The following is a 22,893-nucleotide window of genomic DNA, read 5'->3' as shown; positions in this document are numbered from 1 at the left end:
ATTAAAAGAAATCGAGTCTGGTTGGAGAGAACCCCGTCGTTCCCCTCACGGAGCAATGACTAGCCCGTCACTGGTTTCATTGTCTTGTGTCCATTGCTGGCAAAAAACAATATTACCGTGGCAATTGCACGAACTTGTGAAATGAATAACATACAGAAATCAATCTGTGTTTACTATCGGTGTAGATTATACCAGAAACGGACCGGGGACCGAAAGGTTCTTGAACTGGCCTCGCGAGGGGTTCCCAATCTAAGGGGTCCGGTGTGGTTCTCTCCTCCACGGGGTGAAATTTCATTTGATAAACTGACTGTAAATTTATTTTTTCTATACTTTGTCCTGGTGTTTCTAGCTTACGCAAAAATTTGATGTGCGACAATATTATCGGAAATTAATTTTTGAACCCAGTATTGAATTCAGTAATCCTGAAACGTTAGTTTAAAAGCAATATCCACACGAACAAAAATCGCAATTTTGGATTCTATTTTGATTATCTTTATAAATTCACATCATCTTGGCCAGGCGTTTGGGTAGAAAATGAATTCAGCAACCTCAAAACCCTTACATAAGACATATTACAAGCTATATCCAACGGAAACAAATGACGATTAAATAAAATTCCTCCATTTTGGATTTCATTTTGAATTCTTGCAATCATTGATATTTGAGATAAGAATTGAACCCAGCGTCATCGCCAACCACGTAAATGACATGCTACAAGTCATATCCATCATAAAAATGAAGATTAACTTAAAATCCGCCATTTTTGATTGAATATTAAATTGCTGACATGCTGGATTTTCGAAATCTATCTTTAAATTCATAGACATCAAAAACCATATAAAAGCCATAGTAAAGGTTATATCTTACGATATTTTCGCTGGTTATATGGAAAAAATGCCATTTTATTACGATTAATGCCAATTCCGCCATTTTGAATTTCATTTTGGCGGCAATTTGGAGTTTCTACCATCAAGGATTCTCGAAATTCATGTGATTACAAGGCATATTCAACAGGATAAAAAGACGATTAACTTAAATTCCGTCTTTTTTAATTCCATTTTGGCTGTCATTTTGAATTGCTACCATTTTTGATTTTTGAAATTATCTTTAAATTCAGAGACATCAAAGCCCATATAAAAGACACAGTAAAAGTCACATCTTACGAGATTCTCGCTAGTTATATGGGGAAATGGGCCTTTTATTACCAAATTTGGCAGCCATTAGCCGTCCATGTGAAAAATACATTTTTGTTGGGGTTTTTTTTTTGTTATTTTTTCACCACAAAAACACACTGGTTACGAGATATCACTCTCCGAAACATCCTGAAGACCGCCATATTGAGTTATGTTAATTACGCTATTTCGCCATGGCTGAAATCAGTCGAATTTGAGTATGATGTTGTCTGATGTATCATTGAACCAAACTGCATTGTTTTCTTTTGCAATTTGTTTTGTGTATAAAGTTGTCCCTCCCCGGCAGTGAGCTACGAGTGGCCATGTTCGACATGCCTGCTACAATGCCTCCGCATTGAGTTGTTAGTGGGGCCAGTGGTAGTCCAGAGAGTCCAAATAAAATTTAGTTGATACTTGCTGTAGGCCAGACTCCAGTATCTTTAATCCGTCATTCTCCAAGTGGATATCTTCCACCAAAATAAGATATTGGAATCATCTACCCCAAAAACGTATATTTTGTAAAATTTGAATTTTCACGGCAAAACTGACGGCCATCTTGATTTATTTCCAATATTGACTCCGCTGTATAACTAATCACCAAAATTTGTATGGAAACTGATACAGCTATCCCAGGACGCATATTTGTTGTAGCCTTAGTTGTTGCGTTTAGTTTATGTGTATGAATACGCTCTGTTCGACTAGCTCTGAAATATTAGGTCTCGGCTGCTCATTGCTTTCAGTAGTCGAATATTCGAATAGTGTTTTGTTCGAATATCCGAACACTATAGTGGGTTAGGCGGTTTATTACCTGAGGGGTATTGCCCACCGGTAGGTCTAGATGTTCAGTGGGGGTACGTTATTTTGTGGACATTGCCCACAGGTAGGTAAGTTACTTGAGAGATAATAGCCACAAGTACATTGTAGGTCGAGTAAGTTACTTGAGGGTTGTTGCCCACAGGTAGGTCTAGATATTCAGTATTGTAACTTACTTGAGGGGCATGGTCTACAGGTCTGCATGTTCAGTGAGGTAATTTATCTGAGGATACGTCTTATTTTGTTACTAAAAATAGATAATCTCTACCTTAAGCGGTTGCCATGCAAGATGTGCCCACATTTTGCAAGAGATTGACAGAAAACAAACCAGAAGAGGCGATATTTCATACAATCAGGGGCCAAAGTTGTCAATATGGTGTAAGGGTGATATATTTAACGTTTTATTTAAATCGGATAAATATTGTGACCTTGAGGGGGTTCCACAAGCTTAAAATACGATTTTTCGTGCAATCGGGGACCACAATCCATGAAGTTACGGTCTAATATGCGTGTATATCGAAAGGAACCGGGATCTTTGGGAGATAAACCTATATTTCAAGTTTCGTCAAAATCGGATAAAAATTGTGGCCTGTGTGTCCACAAACAAAATGTGAACGGACACAATCAGGCCAATGGTGATACGAGGTTTGGTCACACGCTAATAAAATGAAAACATTTTATAGCTGAACTTTTTCGAATGACATCGACGATATATCTCAGAACCCGTTATTCCGATCAAGCTGAACTCTGGAATACCTTTGCAGCTAACTTAATCATATACACCAAATTTCAGCAAAATTAAAGGTGGTACTGTTAAAGGGATCATCCCAATTTTAACAAAGTCTCAGAAATAAAAGTCCTTGTACGTATGAAATTTAAGCGCCAAAATATGGAGGAATGGTGTATTTACCTTGTCTCAAAATATTGAGTCGTTTGGACGTGAACGTCAAAACCGCTATCTGACTTGTAACCCTTTTAATCTATTGCCGTTTCTATAGAGGTCTATACAGTGCATGGTGAAAGGTAATTTCACCAACACGTTATTTTTTTTAAAATAAAGGTCTGGTTTTATCCAGACACTGTATAATACAGTTTGGGACAGCGGTCTCCATTTCCAGATAAAGACTGACGAGTTTAAGTTGTTTGAAAACGTATCACGTATATTGCCAGGCCCTAAGGTAGAGGATTTTAAGGGCTTTTGACACAAAAATATGCAATTTATTCTCCAAAATATAATCGAGACTGGCCCTTTAAAGATTTCATGTCGCTTGTCAATACTACTATTTCTGTTTGGTGCGTTATGATATTATATCCAAATATACTAAGAACTCACTGGATTTCTGTATCAAAACCCTTTCGTGCATAGAAGTTTTGTCGTTTGTCAATCGTCCTCCAACTAGAGACAGTTATGTGGTATAGGAAGATATAAATATGATTTAACATGTACACGGTATTATCCAGGACAATTTTAAACAATATGGAGTATTTTATCTCAATAATTTGCTTGTCCCTATGTTTATTTTAGGATTGGGGCGGAGGAGAGGGGACACGAGGTTAAACCCGTGACCCTTGTACCTCATCTTAAAAAAATGTGTTCAAACTCACAACATTCATACAGACTTTATGACGACGAGGTTTATAGTCAAACCCTTCAACCACCCCAACGCACGTAATACGAGTGCTAAAAACGAAATATGAAATAAAATGGGGTTTAACGTCCTGCTCCGACTGGGCTAATGAAGACGGATATACGCCATACAGTGTGCTATAAGGGAAATTTTGTCCAGACAGTGGCACTAAGGCATACTCTTATATCGAATTCCAACTTCCAAGGGATCTTTTACGTGCACGCCCATGTGTACACCGAATTATTCACTGTAGACATAGATGATCTTTCAGATTTAATCCTAAACCCCACCCCCATTCCATCATCCAACAATTATAGGATGAAGGTTTTTGAAAATCATATCTGTGGTCTGTCGATGCAGTTGATACATTTATCATAAATGTATTCCGTTCATAACTATAAAGGGATAATTCGATTTTACTTGACTTCAAACATCCATACCCAAACAAGAAAAATTCGCTTTGAAGGGCCTAAGCGAAAATAAGAAGATGCTGTTGGACATCGGGAGAAAAAAGAAGTTTCTACTGCCAGCACCCCACCCAATTCGCCATAAGTTACAGAATCTGTGCAACCGCACGGTTCGCCCACTCCGTAACATCAGCACTGACCAGATGATATGTGAACAAAATGGCGATGGCGTGGTGGCCCATTAAAAAAAAGTAATAAAAAAAATAATTTATCTGTTGCTGTTTATAAACAATTGAGAACATATTTATAATAAAGGAAATACCACCACAAAGACGAGTTCAAAGTCTTATTAAACACATTTTCAGTATCAAGGTATGCACATTCAATTCGATTTATCACTTTGAGCAATAGATTCATTGTTATTATCTGACTCCTTTTGAAAATTTAAAAGCATAATAACATCTTATCAGCATTGGTAATGCAACTGTATCTTTATCACGGTTGTACTTCGGACTTTAGGACTCTGAACACAAATACTACTCCAGGCTTGCAGTCGAAATATCCTTGAACCACAGATCTAGATACCTTTTCCCAGACGCCTTGTCTAATATATTCTTCAATCAAAGCTTCGAACTTTTCTTTATGATCTGTACTTAAACTTAAGATGTATTCTGTACAACTAAAGCATGCATATCCACCTAAAACAGATCATATTCTAGAAAGATCATTTAGATAACAGAGTGTGTGATCCGGTTAAAAATATGCTTTGTCATTGTCTCTTTAATATTCTACATAAACCAGTGATTGGTGTCCCATATAACTCGTTTCCAATCGCTAAATGTCACTAAAGGATTAATATTCTGCATGTTAAACACAAATAATGCTGTGTTTAAAGGCATATTTCGTACACATAAAACAACTTCTCACAAATCCCAAATTATCCTATCAAAATATTATAAATACAATCTTGCTAACTTTTTTTCCTTAAAGATGCATTATGTATGAGCTAAATTTGCGTAATGCAGATCTTCCGTTTTGCCTCAAGTGTTGTTATATAAATCATTAATTAGACGTTTATTAGCTAAGCCCATAATCAACGCTCTAGCTGACAGGATTTAAACAGATTGTTAGTAATTTATGATTTTATTTAAAACGGTGGATAATCGAGACTTTTTTTATTATTGTAACAACGGTAGTAATGACAATCGAGACTACAGTGTGCTTCTAACGGCAATAACTCCAGTCAAAATAAAGTAATTTGACTGAAACTTTCAACATGCTCCCTTTTCATTATTCATTTCGTAACTAGTATAACGAGAACTGTCAGCTCTTTATCTAAATTTTACATAATTCATTTTTAATAATTCTCGGAAATTCTGAGTATATTACTGTAATGGAGACTTTGCTGATCGCAGAAACTACGAACGTTGTTGTGCACCCAATTATTTAGTTTAATATGTCAAATACGCCTAATATTAATCTACATCTGTTACATCAGTCTAGAGTCACATGACCCGCTTTTATCACACTGTTATCATGAAATGGACACTCTCACCTTGCCAAGACTAAAACAATTATCACAACGTGTGAACATTATTTTAAAAGTACACACTCAAGAAGACAAAACCTCAATCGTGTATTAAATTGAAATATTATATGGCGATCGTGTTTTAATCGATTTAATGCTCTACAAAGTTGATTTTTGGCTTGAAAATAAATAAATGTTAAATTATGTGGCTTGCCATATGAATAAATGTTAAAATATCAGTTTATATAACATTGAAGGCCAAAAGAAAGGCTTACCATAGGCAAAGTTAGTTCTTACATAACACATCTTTAAGGTTAGTGTATTGGATGACCAGAAGCATTTTTTGTAGTTCGACTAAACAAAGTTTGTACGTCCAACACAAACAAACGAAGTTGTAATCCTTTATAATCAATTCTATATGCCACAGAGTGAAAATTTATTTCAAATAATAGTATAATCAATTATTTTTACAATAACATATTTTTACCTGGTTTGACTACTCTGATAAATTCTTTTAACGCTATGGACGGCATCAAACCTGGTCCAAATCCTCCAGCACTAACCACACAATCATATTCGTCTGAAACAAATACAATAGTCATAGCGGGTCCTACTTTTCACAGACAATCACCGAAACGAACGTTTTATGTCAATATCGCCTTATGTATTGGGTAAAGTGAACAATAAGGAAATATATGTTAATATATATTTTCGGCACACGAGTAGCCAAATGATTACATAAAACATTGACCAAAAAGAGCTCTTTCTGGTGATTAGCAAGACCGTTTCTCAGTATTTCAATTATTCATATTTTTTATGAAATTATTTAAATTTTGGATGTGATGTGTAGAATATATCTTTCCTGATAGGTCACTCTTTTTCAATACATTGGTCGATATTAACAAAAAACGTTCTTGTCCCAATCTGACCTAGTTTCTGTCGAATGGACGTTAAACCCCATTTCTCTCTCTTTCTCTCTTGTCGATTCTAATAAGACTGATCACGGTTAATAAGTTTAAACCTTCCTCAGTTAGAGACCAAAACTGAGGAACAATCACTGTTACAGATTACACACTGTGGAATGGTGGCCGTTACAGTAATGAAATGGGGTTTATTGTCCTACTGTTCTGCAATTACTCGGCTAATGAAGACGGGCATACGCCATGCCGTGTGCTATGAGGGAAATCCGGACCACCCAGGTGAACTTTCTCGGCCAACGCAGGGATCAAACATGGGACCCCCAGGTAAGCGAACCAACGTCCTACTCACTGAGCCACCGTGGCCGTTACAGATCAAACACCCAGTAATGATTATCGTTAGAGATCAGATACTATGCGATGATGGTCATTAGATATCTAACGCTGAAAAACTACAAGCGACAAAGACTTAAAACCGAAGATTTTAAACATCGGATACCTTAAAATGATCACCGTCAGAGATCACACACTGCTAATGGAGATTCATATAAACAAGAATACATACTCTAAATTTCCATAATAAGAGCAATTTCAAGTATTACAGGATTTATTTTGGGGAGTTCGTCTAGCTCCAAATCCGAATTAGGCTTTTATGTTAATTTATGACATTATCTGAAGTTTTATTTTTAAATGTTTAGGTTAGGCATGTCTTTCATCTTAATACAAAGATATATGAAAGTTCTGGAAAGAGTATACTATACCCCGTCACAGTGTAATTACTGTAGTTCAACAAGCTGAAACAAATTCAAGAATGAGAAAGAAATGAAGTTTAATATTTCGGTAATCCTGAGACGGACATACGATTATTAGTTTATATAGGGGTTGCATGGGTTCACGTGTGCAATGCTACGCTTTATTAAATTCTGTCCTGTACATGGGTGATCAAAGGTATTCGTACCAACCAAACTGAAAAATTTCGAGATCCTGTATGTCCCCCGACTGAGATTTGAACCAGGGTGAGTCCAGTTCCTTATAGCAGGGAAAGAAAGCTGAAGTTGTCTCCATAAATTTAACATTAACAACGGTTGCATATATAAGTTTTACCTGTTTCTATATCTAATCGTCTTTCATCAACAAAATCTACCAAATATTTTTCATACAGGTTAGTCTCCATAGCAATTTTCTTAGATGCTGGGCTTGGATCGACTGCATCAATAAGTTTAAAACCATGCTTCCTTAACTAAAAAAGTTGGGATGTCTCATTAAATAACGGTATGATATAAATCATACAGAGCATTGGTTATTAGCTAAAGTAAAAGTTTAAAGATTTAGCTTAGTAGACGTGAGAAAGAGCAAATTAAGTTGTAGAATATTAATTTAAAAAATTGAAATATTAAATATTAAGGAAATGTAAAACATAAGAGCAAATTAAGTTGTAGAATATTAATTTAAAAAATTGAAATATTAAATATTAAGGAAATGTAAAACATAAAAACCGAATGGACAAATAGCTGCAATGGAGAATCTGTCCCGCGTTTTTTTTTTAGATAGAATTACCTGTCCCCGTAGGGTCATATCCGATCAGGTGAGTTCTTCCGGTTCCTCCGGGGTTCACTGAAATCAATCCCATCTTCCATGCTAGTATTATATTGTGAAATAGGTGTTCATTATTACAAAAATAAAAAAATAAAGATTTGGTATCACAATATCAATATAAATGATAATTTGCTGAATTGGTTCAACTAGCGTCAACATCAAAGGGAGCTCTGTTAAAATACTCTGTCATACTGTCAAATCTTTCTTAAGTAAATGGTTGTCGGTATGGCTAGGTTTTCGGTATAAATAAGTTGTCCATAATATGTATAGGTTTTCTGTATGGATAGGTTTCCGGTTTACTCACATCACGTGAACTTGATTTTCATCCCCTTTCGACTCATTTTAGTCAATTCCACAGGATCTCTGTAAGGTCAGAGTTCTACACAGTTTTTGCAGGTCCCGGGGATCTATCTAATCCTACGGACTAGACAAATACACCCTTAAAACAACCCCACCGTTTCGTTTCGAAATATTCAATATATACCATAAATAAATAACACATTGTCTCCAAATCTAGATCTGTATCGGCATTTTCTTGGACTTATTCCGATAAAAAAAATATGATTACTATTATGACCATGCACCGTCGTAGGCAGATTTTAATAGCTGTAGTATACACACTAGTATACTTTATAAAATGAAATGCGAAAGAAATAATATAACTTACCCTAATGGCAACTAATCCAGTACCAGCTGCCATGTCCAGGATTCGGATCTTTTCTTTGTTCTTCGGGAACACCATTGCAACAGTATCGGCAGTTACCTGGGGACCTGAATAGCACAGGCTTGCAGTATCCTTCAGTGGTATAAAGATCAATTACGATCAAAGACAATATAACTGAAGACTTATCTTTTAAATGAAATTGGTATTTAAAGTCTTACTTGTCTGCTCCAGTCGATCTAACGAAGACAGTTATACGAAATGAACTGATCTTTGAAATACAATTATGTTCAAAGTCAATATAATTTATGTCTAGTACTATGGACCGTAACCACTGTCGTCACTGCCATCTTGGAATTGTGATTAAAAGTCCGACAAGGAATACGCATGCCTAGTTTTAATATTGTCGGAGCCGTAAGCATTTTTCGAAGAGTGTCATCCCCCAACAGAACAAAATGAGTAACGCTTGGAGCCTAGTTCCTGTCCAAAAATCAATTTAAACAGTCTAAATACCAGCAGTGGTGGGCTGTAGAGAAAATATAAAACACAATATGATCTTCATTACATTTTTGCCGTTTCTGCTTGTGGACGTTCTGCATGTACATTCAAGAGTTATGGAGAAAAAAAATCATAGTTTCTTAATCAGAAGCTTATTTCTTTGATGGGCCAAAAATAGAGTATTGAATTGGGTAAATTATTTCCCTTTAATAGCAATGAAGACAGGGATACGAAACGATAAATGAATTTAATAAACATACCTGTTCATATGTTCCTTTAATAACCCATTCATCATATGTTTTAGCATTTTGTTCTGGTGTTCTAGATTCTCTAGACTTAATTGAATCGAGATTTGTAGCTCCACCTTCTCGTTTGAACATAATTTCGTATTCAGTATTCTTGTCTGTCACTGATAGCAATCTGGACTGGTTATTAAGATGGGGCATGGTCTATATATATAGATAAAAATACAAAGAACAATATGTTGTAATTTCGTTGTTCGTGATCAATAATGACGATAGCATTTTATCAGACTTGCTTATAAGCATAATGTTATCTATAAGTACAGCTAAGGACTTCAGTACTATTAAAGGAAAACTTTTAAAAGTTTTTTGTTTGTTATGAGATAACAATTTCAAATATATCAAATAAGATCCAATACATGCAGACTGTTCTTAAAACTAAATTATATAGAATATCGATAATCGATTTCTGTTACTATGGTTACCAGGTACGAAAGAAGAGGAATGGTCTTAAATGTCTTTCGGGGGATGGAATGAGTGGGTCTGCTTCATCTTCTATTAGTGTTTAACGTCCGCTTCCATCGAGAGTGATATCGCAGACAAATTGTCTTCCTTTACAATGCTCAGCGCACGCTGCCAGAACTTGTTCTGTTTACTTACAGAATAATTTTTTACAGTGTAGGCACGTGACTTTGTTATGTTATCGTCCGTCTAAAAACATGTTGATTGGCGGTGGGTGGGGAGGGGATGGGGCGGGGGGCGTAATTTGATTAGCTGACAAATGAAAACGACTATTCATTTCTGATCAACGAGCTGTTTTAGGAATCATGACTCATTTTCTTTCTTTAACACAAGTATATTACTTCATTAATAAATAAAGGTTTCGGAACACAAACTTACATTCTGCTGAGCCATCTATACTATTTAAATCGGAGATTTCTAAAACCCTCACCACAGAACTTTGTGATTTCTTTGGTTGCTTAAAATTGACTTCAAAATAAAATATTTATGTAAATAAAAAAAGTTCTGTATTGTACATATCTAAAAAGAAAAGACAAGTATGGGCGTAATATCAACCAGGAACCGGGTATAACGTCATCACCGCCAGGAATTGTGACGTCATATCAAAAATCAAGTCATGTGCAATTGTCCAAGGACCACTCAAGTTTTAGATCGATCGCATAACAATTGGCGGAGCCATAGACCTATTTAGAACAGCGTCGCGTCCAAATAGAACAAGAAGATGTGTAGAATTTGTTTTCTAAGAATGGGGAACATTAAGTTGTTTATTGCTTAATATTGTAAATTTAAATTGTTGTGTAATTGTATAATTTATTAAAGATAAACAACCATCACAACTTTGTGGAAAACTCGTTTTGGGTAGTGATTGATTCATTCTGAAAACTCGGGTGACAATGAAAATTTTCGCCCCTCCAGCAACAGAGGTTGGCCCCCTATGGCTATAGCTCGGTGAGCAGTTCCCGATAAAACATACAGTTTACACTCGAGTTTAACATTTTCTTGCGCACTTAAGCCATCGTAACGTATTAGTAATACTGTTCCAAATATTGTTCCCCCACTCCATCTTTCAGAATTCACCTAGCTGCATGTACATGTATGGTAATAAGTAAAAGACTAGTCAGAACTAGATCACGTCATATTTCATAGACTATCATATTACTAATATCCACCAGGCCAATTCAGATTTAATCAATGTAAATTCGGTTAGACACCTTTATACCAGTGAAAATAAATTATTTTCTTATTTGTATTAAATACTGATATAAGTTGTTATATATTATGTCAAATAAATATTCCATAAAGCCTGCTATAACATTATTGTAGGAGCCATTGTGGTTAAGTGAGTAAGACGCTGGCTCGCTAGTCTGGGGGTCGCGGGTTCGCTCCCGGTGTTGGCCGAGAAAGTTCATCTGGATCTTCCGACCAGGTTTCCCCTGGTCAGAGGTGCAGAACGATGGGTCTGACAAGGACAGTATTCTAGCCGTTCGGAACTGACGAAAAACCAATCAATATTTTGCTCGTTGCTATACGCGTTAGGCCAAAGACAGTTGTGTTGTGTGCTGTACGGAAATATGTTTAATCGACAGGTTAAATGTCGTTATGCTAAACGAAATTTGGCATACTTCAGTATATGATTATGTAATCAACGCCTTGTACATGTATATCATTATTACGTTCCAGTAAACTACTGCACTACATAAATTAGAGTGATAAGAAGTGTCCTTTTATCTTTTTATTTGTAACTGTTACCGTGATGGGGCAAAAATGTGTTTAATGGAAAACTTCCATCAACAAAACACGCGGACAATGACCTCGCCACGTCGTTTCTGCGACCAATCGGATCGCGCCACTTTTCTGCGCCGATGTCGGCCTATTTCTGTTTTTCGGACACAAACGTCAGAGAATGAGACCATATATCATAGAAATTTCATTGAGTAATTATGAAATGAAATCGATCGCGGTTTACATTTTATATACTATTATTCTGTACTTAAGACCTCACGCAATAACATTTGTGGAAACCTTGTTTTAGTTAATGATTGATTCATTCTTAAAATTCGGGTGACTCAGAAAATGTTCAGGCAAATAGCCCCCCCCCCCAAAAAAAAAACAAAAAAAACCCAAACAACTGAGATAGTTTGCTACGAGGAAAGCTTTGCCCGAACGGCAAGTCAACGTGTACACGGGACCTTATTTTCCATACTAAAGTCTACGCTGTTCCTTGCAACTCTAATCGACAAAAGCAGTAATTTAACGTAATATACAGTGAAATAGTTCATCAATTAATAAGTGAAGTCTTAACTGAACACACTAACCTGTATTACTCTCACGTCAACTGTCAGAATCAAAGATGACCACTTCTGTCACTGAGTAGTTTTCACTCACAAACAAATCGTTTGGGACCGGTTTGAATAAAGTTAGCCAAGCATGGAATTACAAATACGCCAAATACTCTCCAATGAGTACGATCTGCTTACAATACAACAGCGACTGTATATGATGGTCTACAGTGTGTATTGGTATCTATTCAATAAATAAACTAGTGTGTAGTGATACACATGAAGGAAAGATTCATTTGCATGTGAGACAACAATATGTGACAATAGTTTCACATTTCTATAAAATCAATAAATGAAAAAGTAGGACACCAAAAAATAAAGCCAGAGCACGTCCATAGAAACGTCGCTCAGTAACACCCAGTAATTGTATTCCACAGACCTAGGGTGACCCGCGCAGTGAAAATTTTCTCTGCAGAAAGTTGGACTCTTCACGGAGAATGTGCCGTACTCCTCGCAGTGTTTCGTTTGATTAGAGCTAATCCTACTAAACACTGCTTTAACGGAAGTAAATTTCTGTTCCAAATTATGACTGGTCAATAGTCCGATTAACAACCAATAGCTAACTGCGTAACAATATCGTTACATTTTAAACAAAGCCCCAAATTGTACCAAATAATATGTTTACATAACGTTACGTCACGACTCACGATTTTATTATGTCCAATATTCTTAACCAGTACATAGCAGAATATTGCAGAAAAACTAATTGCGTGACAAACGAGGCTATCAACACGAATACAATGTAAACAATACTGTATGGAGACGAAGAATACTTTAACCGTTTTAATACCTTAAATCACTGTCCAAAGTTTTAGGGAAGACCCCAGATTAAACGAGGGGCTGTCATGTTGCTGTATTTGGGATCGATTTGATTGAACGGGAAGAATACACACACTCCCTCAAAAGCTTGAGTATCAGAAGCCAATCCAGCAATGGGCAGACAGGGATTTCTCGGACCATTGCTTTAGGAATATGCGAATGTGCACACTTCAGTGGCTTGTCTCGAAGTGATTTCTGGCTAACCATGCAGTATGATAATACTCAGCACTAGAGTCTGTGAGACTATAAATAGCCATCGCACTTGCAATTCTCTACACATCTATCAACTATTACAGCCGTAGAAAATCTGTTGCTGACGATTCTGAATATCAGTAATATTTAGCTTTTTGGTTATTACAGCAGCTTTAGAAATTACGTTCGTTTTATTTTTTAAATTGCTTTGTCATTAACTGTACCGTTAGGAGCGGCATCTTATGGTTTAGTACAAATAATATCTCTGAAACATTTGCGTTAGGCAAGAACATTATACTAGCAGCGGTTTCATTTCACTTTTACAAGGTTCTTAAAACAATTGTCGAGTTCCCTAACGTTCGTGTTTCTAAATTCAATTTATTGTTCCAGCTTTCTCTTATGTTTCGTAAAAATGTAGTCTTGATTATCCCGGTCTGTCAATCAGACGTAGAATGGTCTGTAGACTGGTTAAGCGAGACTAATTTCAAAACAAGGGTGCGTAACCTATTTTTTACTCACAAGTGTCCGGATGTTATGGCCGACACTCGTAACCATCTTTCAGTGTATTATTTATGGCTGGTTAAATGGTCATAGCTTATTAAGTACAACATGACTGTTTATTTAATGGCTATAAATGTGCGAAACTGATTTAAGGCTTAGTGTATATATAAATACTGTGGTGTAATTGTCGAGATATTTGGAGATATGTATTTATGGTGGGTCACTCTACGTATACGCCATAGTTTACATGACGTAGAGTGATCAACATCTGGGTGTTTTACTGTCGGGCCCGATCACAGGTTCCAAGTGTATGAATTAATAAATACTTAATGGGGCATTATGGGAGATTAGATAATGGACTGACAGTTAAAGAAGAGTTTTAAAAAAAGACAACGTGAAGAGAATATGCCGAAAATTTCAGTCAAATTGCTCCACTCTGAACCGAGATATTAGCGATTGAATTTTAGGCCTAGTCTCGATTATCATTACTAAATGTATTCAAATCCAGTAAATATCGCAGACTAGTGATGCGATCGAGAGTTGATTATGGTCTGGATAAGTTAATTAATGTCTAATTAATAATTTAAATACCGTTTCGGGCCTAAAGAAAGACCTGCAATGGGCAGATTTAGCTCGGGCATAATGTATGTTTAGCAAACTGTATACTTTTATGCTCGTTTAATAGTCTATAGTCTATGACCTACTCGTATTCCCATTTCCAACTGTGAGTAGTCATTAAAGATGCATTATGTAAGATTTAGATAAAGAGCTGACAGTTGTCGCTATAATAGTTAAAAATAGATTATAAAAGGGGGTATGTTTAATTTTTTTTGTCAAATTACTTCATTCTGGGCTTAGTAAGAATGCTTGGAGAATAGCGGAATCACGATTGTTATTGATTATCCAATCCTTTTTAAATCTGTAGAAAATCAGAACCATCTGACGACTTAAAGAGTTGGTTATGGTCTTGTCATGTTAATAAATGTCTAATTAATAATTTATATAACATTTATATAAGATCTAAAGAAAGACCTGCAATAGGAAGATTTATCTCTTGAATAATGCACCTTTAAAGTGCTGTTACACATGACCTCGTTGTTTTGTTCCATACGACCGTGTAGACGGGTATTCTTGCCAGGCTCCAACCTGCACCACTGACTACTCTACCGGACGTTTAATTCCCCCAGTCTTCGCACAACCGTTAGTCATTAGTTCAACACATAAGAAGCGCTCCTTACGCAACTCGAGCTGACATGATTAAATAACTATCCTATAAATATTTTCTTTAAGTGAAATGCCTCAACAAATATGTAAAATAAAATTATATTTTGTTTGTATTTGAATATCTAATGTAGTTTGTACAAAACCGTTTCATGTTAATGTATGCTCTAATAAGTTTATTTAAAGATACATTATGGGAGATTAGATAAAGAGCTGGCAGTTCTCACTATAATGATTACAAACTAGATAATGTAAAGGGAATTGAACCGAGATTTTAGCGATTCCATGAATGGAAGTCGAACAGCAAATCGGAATCGAATCCAATAAACATCACAGGCTAGCGATGACATCGAGAGTTGATTATGGTCTGGGTAAGTTAATTAATGTCTAATTGATAATTTAGATAACATTTCAGGCCTAAAGAAAGACCTGCAATAGGCAGATTTAGCTCTTGCATAATGTATGCTTAAGTCAACACACTTCAGATTTTAAAACTCTAAAGACAAATATGATACCGGGCTTTTGATTTAAATAATTGTCCACAACGGTTCTGGATATTTTTTCCCAAGCGCCACTTTTAACATATTTATCCATTAAAGGCTCCAAACGATCAGTGTATTCTTTCGTTAGACGAAATATATATTCAGGAACACTTATACACACATATCCACCTGCGAATAGAAACATGAAAACCTTACTGAAAATAGTCACAATTCGATATTCTTTGAGCAATGGCAACCCGTGTTTAAATCCCGTACTCTCGTGGCAATGGAAACAAAACTTTAAATTCGATATTCTTAGACCAATGACAACCCACTGTTAAATTCGATATTTTCGGGACAATGGAAACAAACCTTAAATTTGATATTCTCGGGGCAATGACAACAAACTGTTAAATTGGATATTCTCGGGGCAATGGCAACAACTGTTAAATTCGATATTCTCGGGGGAATGGCAACAACTGTTAAATTCGATATATTTGGGGCAATGGCAACAAACGCTAATTGTTGCGCTTATTAGATTTGTATAGGAAATTTATTTTATACCTGGTTTTGCAACTCGAATCATTTCATTTAAAGCACAACATGGCATCAATCCTGGTGCAAATCCTCCACAACTAATCACACAATCATATTCATCTGAAAATTAATGTAAAGAATTAATCTATCTAATCTATCTTTTAAAGGTAAGTCCTCCACATTATAGAAGATGAATGAATGTAAATTATAACAGAATGTTTGGCATCCCAAGGGATTTTTTATGTAATCGTGTTACAGTGTAACAGTTACATGGTTGGGGTGGGTGTTGGTGTGGTCATTTCTGGGCGATTTTCGTCTTTTGATTTTTACTTATCGACGGTTCTAATCATAAATTAATATATCTGTTCAAACATCAATATTCTGTGAAAGAATTACATATCAATAAAATGCATGTTACATTCTGAAATTCACTGCACCATGATATCCAAAACCGTTTTTACTATATACCATCCAACCAAACTGAACCGTACGTGCTCCTGTTTTGGGATTTTCTACCTTTAAGGATAAAGTCGTATTGTATTGCAGAGAATCAATGCTGTCGGATCAATGAGGAAATGATCATTGGTGATTGGATATCGATGAGCGTATCCCAATTAATTACCTGTTTTTATATCTAATCGTCTTTCATCAACAAAATCTACCAAATACCTCCCATACAGGTTCTTCTCCATAGCAATTTTCTTTGATGCTGGACTTGGGTCGACCGCATCAATGTGTTTAAACGCCTGCTTTCTCAACTAAAATTAAATAGTATGTTGTAAGTTTTGTTCATGTAGGACAAATATACTCAATTATTTGCAGATGTATTTCTTGAAAAGAGGTGATTGACAAATTTGTTTACAGATCACTTATATATTTTTAGCTTATAGGTAAATGGATTTTGAGAACGCGGTCAACTCTTTTCGTTCCTATATATTTAGACAATTAGAAGTTTCATATTGTGGAAAATTATGAATACTTTATTTGAGTGCAAAGCCATTCTCCAGTTTCAAAAACCTGATTACTTCTACCACTCAGAGACATTAATTTTAAGGCTCAAAATGGGTGAGTGAGAGAGAGACAGAGAGACAGAGAGAGAGAGAGACGTCCACTCGACACAAACCAGGTCATTTAGGGACTAACATGTGGTTCAATCTTCTCCAATAATTGGATTGCGCGTAGGAGGAAACCGGAGGACCCGGAGAAAACCAACGAGGATGGACAGGCGACCCTACTCATTGTCACGTACAACCGGGGAATCGAAACCACGGCAGTTGACTCAATGACAGATCTTATGATACAGCGTGCACGTGCTAACCATTCGGCCATCCAACCCCCGTGCTTAGAACAAAACTCATGTAAAAATAGTTGGTACATTAAAATAGTACGTTTGACATTTGGCTTTATATCTTAAAGGTCAAATTTAATCGTCGGTTCTTTTCCAATACGTACTGTGCGGTACAAAAATGGATAAAATAGCAATTCACTAATTACCTCTATGGCCAATAGTCCATGACCAGCTGCTATATCTATCATTGTAATATTTTCTCTGTTATTAGGATATAAGTGTACTGCAGCATCAGCTGTCACTACTGGACCAGTATAGTTCAAGGCAGCAACGTCCTGTTGTAACAAGCAAACAGTGAGGCTGATGTCCCCCACCGCAATTCCAAAATAAACTGATGACACATATTAATTAATTGCACTTTTATATTTTTGAAAAGTATCGAGCAATCAAATTGATTATCTCTACTTAGTCTAAACAGAGGCTTTGAAGTACCTGGTAGTGAAAGTATACACTAAATTTCATCACTCCCCATCAGTTAGAATCGAAGTCATCTTGTCTCAAAGCATCGACCAATGAAATTGCTTAGCTATGCTTAGCTTTAGCAGAAAATGTTAATTGTTGTATCTCAATTAAAAGCAGAGTTGTTATGTTCCAAAGTCTGGACCAATCAAACTGCTTACCTCTGTTAGCCTAAGAAGAAAATACCCATCTTCGAACTCCATCATAAACACCTACACCAAGTTTGTTTGCACATTCTAGCTCAATTCGAAGGAAAGTTATCATGTCCCCAAAAATGTGACATGCAGACAGAGAGGCGGGCGGATCCATTTTAATAGTCCCCTGCTTTCCTCGAATAAAGAAGTCATTTTACCAAAGATATATTCATATTCCCTTATAATATACATTTTAAAATTTCTATCGAAGAACGCTAAAAGTAGTAAAAGGCGCGTTCTTGGAAACCACGGGACAGCAGATTTTTTTACGGAATAGCTAATAGCATGAATTCAGACATCTGCCGGGTCTGGTGTATTCTTTGCCAATAACAATCACAGGAACCAGTGCTCCTTGTTTAAATCCAAGTGTGTATTTAATCATTTGAAATGAAATGAAATGAAATGAAATGGGGTTTAACGTACTGCTGTTTCCACACTAACGGTCTAATGAAAACGGGAATATGCCATGGAGTATGCGATATGGGACATTTTCACCAGAAAGCGGCGTTCGTTTTAGTCTACTCTTCATTGAATTCTAATTGTCATGTGTATTTTACAGGAGGAAATCAGACTGAACAATCCATAGGAATTTTATCAGCAAACAATAGGATTGAACCCTGGACCTCGGCCTGGTCTATACCTGAGTCAGTGGCATACACAATGAGACACTTTATCATTTGAACTTTTAGATGTAGTACTTCTGTACATTTTGACCTTTGGAAGTATACGCAGGTTTTTTCCACGGTTTTGGAAGAATAGAAACCCTAGGGCAACATGTATTATTGCTTACCGTGTCATAAGCCCCGGTTTCAACCCATTTATCAAAAGTATTAGCTACTTGTTCTTTGGTCATTTTCTCACGCACTGCAACTGCATCCATATATTTCATATCCTCTCCTTCCCTCTTGTAAAACTCCTTAAAATCAGACTCTTTTGAAATTTGACTGGTCATTTTGAAACTATTTCTGACTGTGAATAAAAACACAATATATTACAGTATTGACAAAAGTTTAATATTTGAAATTTTACCTTTCATATACAGTTATAATGTTTTAGTGGACTCGACAATTTTTATATACATGTATCACGTTTGGTTTTGAAATGCAGATCTTGAAGGACGGTTCGTCGAATATTAACCTTCTTATACCTAATGTCCCTTTAAGTAATTTCGTATAATTGTGGAGATGTTTCAATCCTGCAGCAACCGGTAATAAGTCGACTGAAATTTTTGTCATTAAATCTTACAAGTGATCATTACTCGAAACTGATGTTTTGTATGTATAGAAAGTGGTTAGAAATTAGACGATAGTCATTAATTAACAGGTGTGTAAACAAGCTTTAAAAAGATATCAAAACTAGTTAGAAGCCTAACTATTAAAAACACCTATACATATTGAAATGAAATGAAACGAAATGAGGTTTAACGTCCTACTGTTCTGCTCCGAGTCCGACTGGGATAATGAAGGAGGACTATCACTATTGAATACACAAACATAACGGGGGGTTGGATGGCCGAATGGTTAGCACGTGCGCGCTGTATCATAAGGTCTGTCATTGTGTCAATTGACATGGTTTCGATTCCCCGGTTGTATGAGACAAGGAGTAGGGTCGCCTGTCCAATCTCGTGGGTTTTCTCCGGATCCTCCGGTTTCCTCCCACTGCTAAAGACCCCTACGCGCAAGCGAATTATTGTAATAAAATTCAACCATGTGTTAGTCCCGAAATGACATAGTTTGTGTGGAGTGGACGTTAAACCCCATTTCATCTCATCTCTCTCTCTCTCTCTCTCTCTCTCTCTCTCTCTCTCTCTCCCTCTCACACACACACCTAACCAATAGTGGTGTATATCATTCTATAGTAACGACTTTAACACCCTAGTGACAAAACAATGACTTTTGGTAATTAACAATTTTAACTAATAAACATTATGTATATAGAATGACAATCTGATTAAAATGTGCAGAACTATATTTCGTTTCGTTTTTTATACTTTTGATGGCCTATACTACAAGATCTGACCGGTTGTAGTGGAAGGTCGTGTCAGGGGTCATACGAGTGGCTTTTGGCCCTATGACGTTAGACATTGATTAATCAATCACCCTTAACGTTTCTAGTGGTTTACCCACAGTTCCGTGCACCGCACGCCAAGAACCCGATGTAACAGATCGTTTCATTGGCTAATCCCTCACATCAACCAGAACGTAGGTTATACAACTACTCTTCCAGATCCTAGTGTTGTGAAGACAAGTAAAACGAAATTTTTAACTATAAAAAATTAAACGAAATCGGATCTGTGTTTTAATCAGATTGATAAAATGACGGCTTTCATTTGTTTGCGGCAAATCTTTTCATTTATAAAGGTTGTTTGGTTCATATGTCAGAAACAATGGGCATAGACCTACATATTCTGCACACAGGGATGCATTTACTTCATACGTCGAGAATAGATCTCTGCTCTAAATGGCGGTCATATCCAAAAATTACTATACTGTTTTGTAATGCGATTCTACTCCGTTTCACATACAAACTAAATAAACTTTTTCAACTTCATTAAATGGAAGCAGAATAAATACTTCTCACAATTTGCGAAGTATACTTAGTGTTTCGACTATATTTAGGACTTAAAATTTCTGTCAACTAGCTTCGTGCCTTTTCTAAAGCGGATCTTACTGTAGACAGGTAGCCTAAGTTTAGTATGAGACCTACATACAGAGAAAAGTTCATTGTAGGCTTACAACATGATATCAAACTTATCTTCTATCAAAAGCTTTCATTCACTAAAACTGTCCTTTGGTTAAAATAGTCCCAGTGTTTTTATTACATAAATTTCCCTGATAAGATATTGGATAAAGGGATCAATATTCATTAATTCATTCACTGTACATTTGTAATACTTTATATACTAGGCTCAGACAAAAAGACAAATACCGTCGGCTACTGGACAGACAAAAACAGACCAACAAGACAGACAAAAAAAGTTATGATTACTGAATTGGAGCAAACTACTAAATCCACACTGTGTCGTTAATGATTTTTCCGAAGCTATCTAGATAAAACAATGAACACTGATAAATAACTGTCTATAATTATACTCCCTAAGATCCTGGTAAATAAAATAGGAGCATTTTGAACTCATTATGACGACTGCAACTACAAGAGTGTATATAACAATAAAATTGAAACGTTTGAAAAATAATTGATTTAAAATGTCTGCAATATCACGCTCGGTGGAAGCGGACGCAAAACACTAATAGAAGAAGATGGGTCCCGATCACATATCTACTAATTCAAGGCCCCAAACCTTTTATACTTTACATGTTGATTAAATATTTGCTAGCTCCTGGGCAATATCAAAGTACTGCCTCCAGAGAGTCATTTTTCTCTAGCAGGTATATTAAAAGGTGACGAGAGTAGTGTATATTCATTCGAAATATCCGAGTTGTTCATATATTGTTACGGTGAAAGTAGAATTACAGAACATTCAACTCCATTTCAATCCCAGGCCACCGAGACCTGCTGTTGAATAAAAACTATCATATAATCAAAAAACGTTTAATACATCATTTATAATGTAGATTGTATTTGTGCTGCATGGTTCATTGAAAAAATAATATTATTACAACTATTATAGTTATAAATAGTATAAGTATTGATTATACGTTACCTGGTTTTAACTAAATTGAGCACACTCGTTGCTTAGCTTCAACAAATACTAATATGCTTATGTAGGTAAGTATCACTGAAGTCATTGACACGAATTATACTGCTGGAAAACTTTAACATAAATAACACCACATTGCACTACTTATTATTACCGTGGGTCGTTTGAAATTTTCCCAACAGCCATGACCTTTTATAGGATTGAAACATCCTTTGAGGACAGAAATGAAATGAAATGAAATGGGGTTTAACGTCCTACTGTTCTGCTCCTATACTGGGCTAATGAAGACGGGCATACGCCATACAGTGTGCTATGAGGGAAATTTTGCCCGGGCAGCGGCACTATCGCCTACTCTTATATCGAATTCCAACTGCCAAGGGATCTTTTACGTGCATTCCAATGTATACACGGTTTTTCGTATCATCTGAAAAACTAGACAGCTGTCCTTGTCAGGCCCTCCGTTCTGCACCACTGACAAGGGGAAACCACGTCGGAAAATCCAGATGAACTTTCTCGGCCAATGCAGGGATCGAACACCCGACCTCCAGGCTAGCGAGCCAGCGTCTTAACCACCTAGCCACTTGAGGACAGAATACAATATACAACGTATTAGATACAAGTACACAAAATATGGACAGGCACAAATTCAGAACATTCGCACATATACAGTATAAAACCCACACACTGGGTACATAGTATGAGATTTATGGAAATACAAAACAAAACATACAAAGTATAAAATGACATAACACACAGTATAAAACCCACACACAGGGTGCATATATGAAAATACAAAACAAAACATACAAAGCATAAAACCACATAAACAGACAGTATAAAACCTACATACAGGGTACATAATAATATGAAAACACAAAACAAAATATCATGCCTATTTAACATATGAGTTGTCTCTCCACAAAAAAGAGAAGTAAACACAGCCCTGCGGCTATAAACTCGGGTGATTGAAGAGATTTTTAAATGAAGAGGCTAGACCAATATTTTCAAGGATTAGATATCTGATATTGTTTTCTCAAATCTTCATATTTTTGGCAATCCATTAGAAAATGTTGTTCTAACAAAATAACCCCCCCCCCCCGCGCCTGAAACTGTTGCCCCTATCTCTACCGTTTGCCTACTAAAGGTTAGACCCGAT

At 36.2% G+C, this 22,893-nt stretch overlaps 2 long non-coding RNA genes across 4 annotated transcripts; both read right to left on the bottom strand.

Annotated features, from left to right (window-relative positions):
• Positions 1 to 7,569: 7,569 nt before the first annotated feature.
• Positions 7,570 to 12,770, bottom strand: LOC126815430 (uncharacterized). Of its 2 annotated transcripts, XR_008787689.1 has the most exons (5): positions 12,300 to 12,770; positions 10,363 to 10,452; positions 9,481 to 9,669; positions 8,023 to 8,857; positions 7,570 to 7,705 (listed from the first exon to the last, which is right to left on the bottom strand). It is a non-coding gene; the product is annotated as an uncharacterized LOC126815430 (long non-coding RNA). The 2 variants fall into 2 exon arrangements; XR_008787688.1 differs by lacking the exon at positions 7,570 to 7,705 and having other exon boundaries at positions 7,722 to 8,857; positions 12,300 to 12,761.
• A 2,376-nt stretch (positions 12,771 to 15,146) lies between these two features.
• Positions 15,147 to 22,430, bottom strand: LOC126815429 (uncharacterized). 2 transcript variants are annotated; one of them, XR_007677888.2, is made up of 6 exons: positions 21,741 to 22,430; positions 18,867 to 19,045; positions 17,570 to 17,698; positions 16,698 to 16,833; positions 16,103 to 16,195; positions 15,147 to 15,727 (listed from the first exon to the last, which is right to left on the bottom strand). It is a non-coding gene; the product is annotated as an uncharacterized LOC126815429 (long non-coding RNA). The 2 variants fall into 2 exon arrangements; XR_008787623.1 differs by lacking the exon at positions 21,741 to 22,430 and adding an exon at positions 21,392 to 21,449.
• Between the last annotated feature and the right edge of the window lie 463 nt (positions 22,431 to 22,893).

This window comes from Patella vulgata, chromosome 3 (assembly GCF_932274485.2).
Source record: "Patella vulgata chromosome 3, xgPatVulg1.2, whole genome shotgun sequence".
NCBI classification, from domain to species: Eukaryota; Metazoa; Mollusca; class Gastropoda; family Patellidae; genus Patella; species Patella vulgata.
This window is presented reverse-complemented; position numbering and strand designations above follow the sequence as displayed.